Source organism: Triturus cristatus, chromosome 7, assembly GCF_964204655.1.
Source record: "Triturus cristatus chromosome 7, aTriCri1.1, whole genome shotgun sequence".
Lineage (NCBI taxonomy): Eukaryota > Metazoa > Chordata > Amphibia > Caudata > Salamandridae > Triturus > Triturus cristatus.
This window is the reverse complement of record NC_140590.1, coordinates 1,112,982,380-1,112,994,650: the sequence shown is the minus strand read 5'-3', so window position 1 is coordinate 1,112,994,650 and position 12,271 is coordinate 1,112,982,380.

Sequence of the window (12,271 nt, the reverse complement as noted above, 5' to 3'; positions counted from 1 at the left end):
GACATGTGAGGGGTGGGTGCCTATCACTCCCAGCAGTGGACAGAGACATGGGAGGGGTGGGTGCCTATCACTCCAGGCAATATACAGAGACATGTGAGGGGTGGGTGCCTATCACTCTCAGAAGTGGACAGAGACATGTGAGGGCTGGGTGCAGAGGAATACCAGCAGTGGACAGAGACATGTGAGGGGTGGGTGCCTATCAGTCCCAGCAGTGGACAGAGACATGTGAGGGGTGGGTGCCTATCACTCCCAGCAGTGGACAGAGACATGTGAGGGGTGGGTGCCTATCACTCCCAGCAGTGGACAGAGACATGTGAGGGGTGGGTGCCTATCACTCCCAGCAGTGGACAGAGACATGTGAGGGGTGGGTGCAGAGGAATACCAGCAGTAGACTGAGACATGTGAGGGGTGGGTGCCTATCACTCCCAGCAGTAGACAGAGACATGTGAGGGGTGGGTGCCTATCACTCCCAGCAGTGGACAGAGACATGTGAGGGGTAGGTGCCTATAACTACCAGCAGTGGACAGAGACATGCAAGGGGTGGGTGCCTATCACTCCCAGCAGTGGACAGAGACATGTGAGGGGTGGGTGCAGAGGAATACCAGCAGTGGACAGAGACATGTGAGGGGTGGGTGCCTATCACTCCCAGCAGTGGACAGAGACATGTGAGGGGTGGGTGCAGAGGAATACCAGCAGTGGACAGATACATATGAGGGGTGGGTGCCTATCACTTCCAGCAGTAGACAGAGACATGTGAGGGGTGGGTGCCTATCACTCCCAGCAGTGGACATAGACATGGGAGGGGTGGGTGCCTATCACTCCCAGCAATGGACAGAGACATGTGAGGGGTGGGTGCCTATCACTCTCAGAAGTGGACAGAGACATGTGAGGGCTGGGTGCAGAGGAATACCAGCAGTGGACAGAGACATGTGAGGGGTGGGTGCCTATCAGTCCCAGCAGTGGACAGAGACATGTGAGGGGTGGGTGCCTATCACTCCCAGCAGTGGACAGAGACATGTGAGGGGTGGGTGCCTATCACTCCCAGCAGTGGACAGAGACATGGGGGTGGGTGCCTATCATTCCCAGCCGTAGACAGAGACATGGGAGGGGTGGGTGCCTATCACTCCCAGCAGTGGACAGAGACATGTGAGGGGTGGGTGCCTATCACTCTCAGCAGTGGACAGATACATGTGAGGGGCGGGTACAGAGGAATACCAGCAGTGGACAAAGACATGTGAGGGGTGGGTGTCTATCACTCCCAGCAGTGGACAGAGACATGTGAGGGGTGGGTGCCTATCACTTCCAGCAGTGGACAGAGACATGTGAGGGGTGGTGCCTATCACTCCCAGCAGTGGACAGAGACATGTGAGGGGTGGGAGCAGAGGAATACCAGCAGTGGACAGAGACATGGGGGTGGGTGCCTATCACTCCCAGCAGTGGACAGAGACATGTGAGGGGTGGGTGCAGAGTGTTGGACCCGGCCTCGTGGCGTGGTCCTGACTTCCCGGGGATTGGGCCTGTTCCCCGCCCTAGCCTCCACGAGCTACCCGTTCGGGCCGCACGAGGTCACATACACCTCGGGGCTCCACCATTTTGTTGCCTGCCACGTGACCCTGCACACCAGTCCTCCTGACTCCGCTCAACCCGGCCTCGGCCCCAGCAAGGCCCAGACATTGAGGCACCAAGAACTGGCCAGGGGGTGTCACGTGAACACCTCATCGCCCTGGCGGAGGGCGGTATCGATGGGACCCCCAACCGTCCCCACACACCAAGGTGCGATCGGCCTCCATCTCTCCTGGGCCGGGCGCCTCTCCTGCTGGGCGTCTGGCCGCTCCCAACCCGGCCTCTCCGCCCCCCGGGCGCAAGGGTCCGGACATCAAAGGGCTCCAGACCTATATCTGGGGCGACCCCGCCACAGACCGGCAGTTGTATCCCGGAGTCGAGAAGCCCTGCTGAATGAATCGCGGCCGACCCTACGGAGAAGAACTCTTGCTTGAAACCACCACGAGCCCTGCAGACTGCGTCGCGGCTCCTTCTTGCTGAAACCTTGAAGCCCCCCGGAACATCGGGGCCCTGCTGACGCTGTCGCGGCCCAACCTCGCTGCAAGCTCCCTCGGAGCCCTGCTGACGACGTCGCGGCTCGAGCTGAGCAGAAACCATCTTGAGAGCCCTGCTGACCTGAACGCGGCTCTCCACGAACTGAACGCCAGAGCCCTGCTGACGCCGTCGCGGCTCGACCCCTCCGAGATCCGGAGGTCCTCCAGCTTGAGGATAAGAACTGGGCCCGAGGTACCCTCGTACCAAGCTCCTGCCAAAGACTGTCCCGCTACCCCTTCCCTTCCAAAGAGACACTGACACTTTTGCGGATCCCTCAATCCCCTTTTTGTGTAATATTGAACCCGTAACCTTTTAAAGTGCTGATAAAGAATTGCTCATCTTGAGACAACCTCCTTGAGTCCGGTGTGGTGGTGTTACTGTGCTAGTACATAATAGGAGAAGGATCTCTCAGGAGGCTTCTCTGCAGCGCTCGGCTACTTCGTACAGTGTGGGGGCCCCCCCTGAGTGGTCTCGCTGACTCCTCGTGGTCCGCCTTCCAACATTTGGTGGCCAGCGACGGGATCTGAGCCGAACGCAGTACGTACCAGCCAGTAACCCACTAGCTACCCATCCAGACAAACAGAAGTCATGAGCAACCAAGAAAATAACGTGACCACGGAGTTCCAGCCCGAACGGTTGGAGGAATATACGCACAAAGAATTGAAACAGTTCTGCAAGGACAAAGGCATTGCAACCACCGGCCTAGGTACCAAAGAGGAGATGCAGAACGCCCTGAGGACCTGGCTGGAGGCCGAGGCAGGCCACTCCCAGGAAGAAGGTCCCCTGCCCCTGACTGTGGCCACATCAACCGCACCGACTCCGGCAACCGGAGGAGGAAAGAGCCTAGAAACCGGCCTCTCCGAAGAGGAGATACGAGAGCGGGAGAAGGTCCGGAACCATGAACTAGAGCTCGCACGACTGCGGCTGGACGGCGAACTCCAGCTGGCGGAAAAGAAACTGGCCCTAGAGCAGCTACGGCTACAAGAGGAGATAGAAGAGAAGAGACGGCACCGAGAGTTGGAGGAAAAAAAACTGACCCTTGAGCACGAGCGAAGTCTCAAAGAGCTCGAAATCAAGGCAAAGAACGGGGGGACCGACACCCCCAGCAATAGAGACACCCTACCGCCTGCCGAGGCCAAGGTACATATCCCGAAAGATGTCGTCAAGGAGTACTATAAGAATGACGACATCCAACAATGGTTCAAGGCATACGAGGTGGCCATGACCTCCCATCGGGTGCCCCGAAATGACTGGGGCGCCGGCCTGTGGGGTCGGTTCCTGAGTGAAGGTCGAGACACCCTGCTCCAGCTGCCAGAGGAGGTGATGACCTCCTACGACCACATGAAGGAGGCCCTGCTCACCCGCTACGGGCTAACCGCGGAAATGTACCGCCAGCGGTTCAGAGACTGCAAGAAGATCCCGGGTACCACCTGGGTGGAATATGTGGACTTTTTCAGCCGGGCCCTAGAAGGATGGATCAAGGGTAGCAAAGTCACCACCTACGGGCAGCTGGTCGACCTCATTGTTTGGGAACATCTCTCCAACAATTGCTTCGTGGAGCTAAGGCAACACCTCCTCGACAGCAAAATGACCGACCCACGAAAACTCGCCGTCGAGGCCGATCGATGGGTCAACACCCGAGTCCCCGGAACTCGATGGGGGAGTACCAGAGGAACCCCACCGGACCTCCCCGCCAATGCGGTGGAGGGGGAGGGCCGAACAGGAACCGGGACCCCCCCGCCGGGGCCCACAGGAGCCCACCTTGAGGGCCACCGCAGCAACCCCTCTCCCCGAGCCTAGCCCGAAGAGGGGCGACCCCAGCCAGAACCGGACCACGGCCCCCAGTAACATGCTACGGCTGCCAACAAACCGGACACTATGCCAGCGATCCGGTCTGCCCCCTGAACCGAAGAAGTGGGGCCGGCGGGCCCCCGCCCCGACAGCTGGCGGCCGCCGCCCAGGGGGAAGGAGAAGAAGAAGAAGAAACCCTCGACCGAGGAACCACCGAATGGGAGCCGGCGGCCATGTCCCTGGTCTGCCTGGGCAGCCGAGAAATGGTGCCCCGCACCCCCATCCCAAGCAACACCCAGAAGTACCGGCAGCAGGTCACCGTCAATGGACAACGGGCCGAAGCCCTTCGTGATACCGGCGGCAGTGTCACCGCTGTCCGCTGCCACCTGGTGACCCCCGAACAGATCCTACCCAATGTGCTGTGCCCCGTCCGGACGGCCGACAACAGCGAAAGCCTGTGCCAGATGGCCCTGGTCCCCTTCGAGTGGGGAGGGGTGACAGGCCTACTAAAAGTGACTGTCCGCGACGACGCACCAGTAGACTGCCTCCTGGGGAACGACCTGGAGAGTTCCCCCTGGGCTCAAGTGGAGCGACGAGAGCACCTCCGAATGCTGGGACTATCCGAATGGGCCTGCGCCATCACCCGGTCCATGACCGCCCAGGCCCCCCGCTCGTCCTTGGCCCCCAGTGCCGCCCCGCCCGAGGGGCTCGCACCACCCCCCGCCGGCAGCGAGGGGGAGGCGGACACCGACACTGGACCTACTGAACCCTCCTCCGAAGAGATTGCTTCCCTCGGCGCCCTACCAGAACTTGCACAATGGCGCCACGAAGGGGGCCCCACCCGTGAGCAGTTCCAGCAAGAACAGCAGTCCTGTCCCTCTCTCGAAGGGGTCCGACAACAAGCATCCGCACAAGCCAACGGGGACCAGACCGGCACCCACTGGGTCTACTGGGCCGAGGGCCTGTTGTACAGTGAACAGAAAGTGGCAGAACTCGGGGCCAGCCGCGTGTTGGTGGTCCCCCTCCGCTTCCGGGAGTTCCTTCTCAACCTGGCACATGACGTGCCCCTTGCCGGACACCTAGGGCAAGACAAAACTTACAGCCGTCTGGTGACCCACTTCTACTGGCCCCGGATGCGGAGAGACGTGGACAACCATTGCCGGTCCTGCCAGACCTGCCAAGCCAGCGGGAAAACGGGGGGTCGGGTCAAGGCCCCCCTCCAGCCCTTTCCAACCGTCAGCACCCCGTTCGAACGGGTCGGGATCGACATTGTGGGGCCCCTGGACCCCCGGACCGCCCTGGGCCACCGCTTCATCCTGGTCCTCGTGGACCACACCATCAGGTACCCGGAGGCGGTCCCGCTAAGAACTGTAACGGCCCCCGTGGTAGGCCGGGCCTTGATGGGGATCTTCTCCAGAGTGGGATTTCCCCGCGAAGTGGTGAGCGACAGGGGCACAAACTTCATCTCCAAGTACATGCGGTCCCTGTGGCAGCAGTGCGGGGTCACGTACAAATTCACAACCACCTATCACCCTCAGGGGAACGGGCTGGTCGAGCGCTTTAACAGAACCCTGAAGGGGATGATTCAGGGCTTGAAAGAGCCCCTCCAGCGGAGATGGGATGTCCTACTACCATGCCTCCTGTTCGCCTATCGAGAGGTCCCGCAGAAGTCCCTGGGGTTCAGCCCGTTTGAACTATTGTACGGACATCTGGTCCGCGGACCGCTCAGCCTGGTCAAGGAGGGCTGGGAGACGAATCTCCAAGGCGCCCCTCCTGACGTCTACCGATACCTCCTGACCCTACGAAACCAGACCCGCAAGTTCCGAGCCATGGCCGAAGCCAACCTTGAGGCCAGCCAGGAGGACATGAAGCGGTGGTACGATCGGAACACCTCTACCATCGAGTTCGAGCCAGGCCAGAGAGTCTGGGTCATGGCCCCTGTTGAGCCCTGCGCCCTCCAGGACAAGTGGACCGGGCCCTTCAAGGTGGTGGAGAAGAAAAGCCCCGTCACCTACCTGGTCGACCTAGAGTCCCCCCGGAACCCCCTCCGGGTTCTACATGCTAACAGGCTCAAACCCCACTTTGCCCGGACCGAACTGAGCCTGCTGCTGGCGACCGACGAGGGGGGCGAGGACGACTCCGAGCCCCTACCCGACCTCTTGCAGAACAACGTCCACGACGGATCCATCAAAGGTGTGCAACTCGCCGCTTCCCTGACCCCGGAACAGCGTATCGACTGTCAACAACTGCTGCAGGACTACGCAGCCCTCTTCTCTCTCACCCCGGGGGTGACCCACTGGTGCGTCCACGACGTCGACACCGGGGACAGCCCCCCCGTGCGACACCGAGCCTACAGGGTACCCGACCGAGTACGGGCATGCATCCAGGCCGAAGTAGCGAAAATGTTGGCCCTGGGGGTCATCGAGCCCTCCGACAGCCCGTGGGCCAGCCCTGTCGTCCTGGTACCAAAGGCCGCAGCCCCCGGCCATCCCCCGGAGTTACGATTTTGCGTAGACTACCGAGCCCTGAATGCTGTGACCAAGACGGACGCCCATCCTATACCCCGGGCCGACGAACTCATCGACCGCTTGTGGTCCGCCCGCTACCTGAGCACGCTGGACCTCACCGCCGGGTACTGGCAGATCCAGCTCACCCCCGGCGCCCGAGAAAGATCCGCCTTTTCTACCCCTGATGGGCATTACCACTTTCGGGTGATGCCCTTCGGCATGAAGAACGCCCCGGCCACTTTTCAGAGACTTGTAAACAAGGTTCTGGCCGGGCTCGAGGCCTTCAGCGCGGCCTATTTGGATGACATTGCCGTGTACAGCAACCACTGGGCTGAACACCTAATTCACCTCAAAGCCGTCCTGGCCGCCCTCCAAAGGGCCGGGCTCACGATCAAGGCCAGCAAATGCCAGATCGGCCAAGGATCAGTGACCTACCTGGGCCATCAGGTGGGGAGCGGTCAGGTGGCCCCTCTCCAGCCAAAAGTCGATGCCATCCAGGCATGGGAGCCCCCCACTACCCAGACCGCTGTGCGGGCCTTCCTGGGCCTCACTGGATACTACCGGCGGTTCATCCGGGACTATGGGAGCATTGTTGGGCCTCTCACAGAGCTCACCTCGAAGAAACAACCCAAGAAGGTGCACTGGACTCCCCGCTGCCAGTCCGCTTTCGAGACTCTCAAGGCAGCGATGTGCACTGCCCCTGTACTCCAGGCCCCTGACTACAGTAAAGAGTTCATCGTACAGACAGACGCCTCCGAATATGGGATCGGGGCCGTCCTGTCTCAGGTTGATGAGAAGGGACTCGACTGCCCGGTGGCCTTCATCAGCCGACGGCTGCTGCCCCGGGAGCAACGATGGAGCACCATCGAGCGCGAGGCCTTCGCCGTAGTGTGGGCCCTTAAGAAGCTCCGGCCCTATCTCTTCGGTACCCACTTTCGGGTCCAGACCGACCACCGGCCCTTGCGGTGCTTAATGCAAATGAGAGGCGAGAATCCCAAGCTGCTGCGGTGGTCCATTGCCCTGCAAGGGATGGACTTTTCGGTTGAGCACCGACCCGGCAATGACCACGCCAACGCGGACGGCCTGTCCCGCTTCTTCCGCCTTGACGAGGAGAATCCCCAAGAAGATGGGTGACTCTCTCCGCCTTCGGCTGGGGGGGACGCCTGTTGGACCCGGCCTCGTGGCGTGGTCCTGACTTCCCGGGGGTTGGGCCCATTCCCCGCCCTAGCCTCCACGAACTACCCGTTCGGGCCGCACGAGGTCACATACACCTCGGGGCTCCACCATTTTGTTGCCTGCCACGTGACCCTGCACACCAGTCCTCCTGACTCCGCTCAACCCGGCCTCGGCCCCAGCAAGGCCCAGACATTGAGGCACCAAGAACTGGCCAGGGGGTGTCACGTGAACACCTCATCGCCCTGGCGGAGGGCGGTATCGATGGGACCCCCAACCGTCCCCACACACCAAGGTGCGATCGGCCTCCATCTCTCCTGGGCCGGGCGCCTCTCCTGCTGGGCGTCTGGCCGCTCCCAACCCGGCCTCTCCGCCCCCCGGGCGCAAGGGTCCGGACATCAAAGGGCTCCAGACCTATATCTGGGGCGACCCCGCCACAGACCGGCAGTTGTATCCCGGAGTCGAGAGCCCTGCTGATTGAATCGCGGCCGACCCTACGGAGAAGAACTCTTGCTTGAAACCACCACGAGCCCTGCAGACAGCGTCGCGGCTCCTTCTTGCTGAAACCTTGAAGCCCCCCGGAACATCGGGGCCCTGCTGACGCTGTCGCGGCCCAACCTCGCTGCAACCTCCCTCTGAGCCCTGCTGACGACGTCGCGGCTCGAGCTGAGCAGAAACCATCTTGAGAGCCCTGCTGACCTGATCGCGGCTCTCCACGAACTGAACGCCAGAGCCCTGCTGACGCTGTCGCGGCTCGACCCCTCCGAGATCCGGAGGTCCTCCAGCTTGAGGATAAGAACTGGGCCCCAGGTACCCTCGTACCAAGCACCTGCCAAAGACTGTCCCGCTACCCCTTCCCTTCCAAAGAGACACTGAGACTTTTGCGGATCCCTCGATCCCCTTTTTGTGTAATATTGAACCCGTAACCTTTTAAAGTGCTGATAAAGAATTGCTCATCTTGAGACAACCTCCTTGAGTCCGGTGTGGTGGTGTTACTGTGCTAGTACATAATAGGAGAAGGATCTCTCAGGAGGCTTCTCTGCAGCGCTCGGCTACTTCGTACAGTGTGGGGGCCCTCCCTGAGTGGTCTCGCCGACTCCTCGGGGTCCGCCTTCCAACACAGAGGAATACCAGCAGTGGATAGAGACATGTGAGGGGTGGGTGCCTATCACTGCCAGCAGTAGACAGAGACATGTGAGGGGTGGTTGCCTATCACTCCCAGCAGTGGACAGAGACATGTGAGGGGTGGGTGCCTATCACTCCCAGCAGTGGACAGAGACATGGGGGTGGGTGCCAATCACTCCCAGCAGAGAACAGAGACATGGGGGTGGGTGCCACAGCAGTGGACAGAGACATGTGAGGGGTGGGTGCAGAGGAATACCAGCAGTGGACAGAGACATGTGAGGGGTGGGTGCCTATCACTCCCAGCAGTGGACAGAGACATGTGAGGGGTGGGTGCCTATCACTCCCAGCATTGGACAGAGACATGTGAGGGGTGGGTGCAGAGGAATACCAGCAGTGGACAGAGACATGTGAGGGGTGGGTGCCTATCACTCCCAGCAGTGGACAGAGACATGTGAGGGGTGGGTGCCTATCACTCCCAGCAGTGGACAGAGACATGTGAGGGGTGGGTGCAGAGGAATACCAGCAGTGGATAGAGACATGTGAGGGGTGGGTGCCTATCACTCCCAGCAGTAGACAGAGACGTGTGAGGGGTGGGTGCCTATCACTCCCAGCAGTGGACAGAGACATGTGAGGGGTGGGTGCAGAGGAATACCAGCAGTGGACAGAGACAAGTGAGGGGTGGGTGCCTATCACTCCCAGCAGTGGACAGAGACATGTGAGGGATGGGTGCAGAGGAATACCAGCAGTGGACAGATACATGTGAGGGGTGGGTGCCTATCACTCCCAGCAGTGGACAGAGACATGTGAGGGGTGGGTGCCTATCACTCCCAGCAGTGGACAGAGACATGGGAGGGGTGGGTGCCTATCACTCCCAGCAATAGACAGAGACATGTGAGGGGTGGGTGCCTATCACTCTCAGAAGTGGACAGAGACATGTGAGGGCTGGGTGCAGAGGAATACCAGCAGTGGACAGAGACATGTGAGGGGTGGGTGCCTATCAGTCCCAGCAGTGGACAGAGACATGTGAGGGGTGGGTGCCTATCACTCCCAGCAGTGGACAGAGACATGTGAGGGGTGGGTGCCTATCACTCCCAGCAGTGGACAGAGACATGTGAGGTGTGGGTGCAGAGGAATACCAGCAGTGGACAGATACATGTGAGGGGTGGGTGCCTATCACTCCCAGCAGTGGACAGAGACATGTGAGGGGTGGGTGCCTATCACTCCCAGCAGTGGACAGAGACATGAGAGGGGTGGGTGCAGAGGAATACAGCAGTGGACAGAGACATGTGAGGGGTGGGTGCCTATCACTCCCAGCAGTGGACCGAGACATGTGAGGGGTGGGTGCCTATCACTCCCAGCAGTGGACAGAGACATGTGAGGGGTGGGTGCCTATAACTCCCAGCAGTGGACAGAGAAATGTGAGGGGTGGGTGCAGAGGAATACCATCAGTGGATATAGACATGTGAGGGGTGGGTGCCTATCACTCCCAGCAGTGGACATAGACATGTGAGGGGTGGGTGCCTATCACTCCCAGCAGTGGACAGAGACATGTGAGGGGTGGGTGCAGAGGAATACCAGCAGTGGAAAGAGACATGTGAGGGGTGGGTGCCTATCACTCCCAGCAGTGGACAGAGACATGTGAGGGGTGGGTGCAGAGGAATACCAGCAGTGTACAGAGACATATGAGGGGTGGTTGCCTATCACTCCCAGCAGTGGACAGAGACATGAGAGTGGTGAGTGCCTATCACTCCCAGCAGTGGACAGAGACATGGGAGTGGGTGCCTATCACTCCCAGCAGTGGACAGAGACATGTGAGGGGTGGGTGCAGAGGAATACCAGCAGTGGACAGAGACATGTGAGGTGTGGGTGCCTATCACTCTCAGCAGTGGACAGAGAAATGTGAGGGGTGGGTGCAGAGGAATACCAGCAGTGGATAAAAACATGTGAGGGGTTGGTGCCTATCACTCCCAGCAGTGGACATAGACATGTGAGAGGTGGGTGCCTATCACTCCCAGCAGTGGACAGAGACATGTGAGGGGTGGGTGCAGAGGAATACCAGCAGTGGACAGAGACATGTGAGGGGTGGGTGCCTATCACTCCCAGCAGTGGACAGGGACATGTGAGGGGTGGGTGCAGAGGAATACCAGCAGTGGACAGAGACATGTGAGGGGTGGGTGCCTATCACTCGCAGCTTTGGACAGAGACATGTGAGGGGTGGGTGTTTATCACTCCCAGCAGTGGACAGAGACATGGGGGTGGGTGCCTATCACTCCCAGCAGTGGACAGAGACATGGGGGTGTGTACATCATTATCAGATGACCACAACTCCATGGGTGTATGTACGCATCCCTAATTTTTGACTATGTTGATAGTGCCATAACAACACATCACTGACAGCAGTGTCCCACTCCCATGAGGATGGATGTCTTTCCCCCACTGCATGACACACCACATGTGCGTGTGAGGACAGATCATGCCACAAGACTGTATAGTCATGTCAATGCCTACTAAACTAAGAGAGCCAAAGGGAACACACACTGTGACGCACATCTCAGAACTGATAGGAATGTACAGGTGCTGGGACAGCCACCAAGATGTTGTCTCTCATGGAAGGAATAGGGTGGAGTTCCCACAGATGCAATGCCCACAATTGTGAGTCAGGTGCCCAAATACCCTTCAGAACAAGTACCATATTTGCGCTAGGCTGGGATTACAAACATGCAAAGTGCAGAAAAGGGAGAATTTCTCCATGAAGGCATGGCAACATACTCAATACACAAGTACAGTGACTAGCAAGGATGGCACAGATGATGCAGCCGGAGACATTGCTGAGCAGGCATGGCCATAGTTGTGCAACAATATTGCAACTCTCTGCCGGGAAGATGTCAGGTGCCACTTAGGAAGGGACACTCCTTGGTACAATGTCTCAAAAAACAAATAGCACACACAACCATAGATCCTTTGCAGAGACCTTGTGATGGCACGCAGATCCAATGGTCCAACTCATGACCATCAGACTCAAACCTTTGCCAGAAACATAACACATTACCACAACCCCAACTCCTGGAGCATCAGCACCAACATCAGCATAAAATAATATTTTTTTCAAGAACACTATATACAAAGGCCAATGGCCAGTCCAGAATAGAAGTCCTTGGGGGGACACATGGGCACGTGTCTCCCCTAGCTTGCCTGCACATTTGAATCCTCAGGTTCGTCGACTGGGGGGGCATCATGTGGGGAAGGACCAGGCACCGCAGGGACAGGAGGTGTAAGGGTAGGTGTGGTGGGTGCAGGGATGGATGCCTCCACCACAGGGGGTGGGGCAGTGCCAAAGGTAGAGATGAGCTCGGCGCTGCACACTTGTGCCAGGGCGTCCAGAGTATACCCTGCACCGGAAGTGTTAGACGGACCGGGAGGGTCGGCCGAGGACAAGGGGAGAGGTCTCCAGGGAGAGCCGTCTCCAGCGATCGTACAGATAAATAACTCCCCCCCCCCCACAGACAGACACCACACAGGGAGAAGATTTAGCGTTCTTTATAGGCAATTTCTTAAGGTACGATGAAACGGTACAAGGA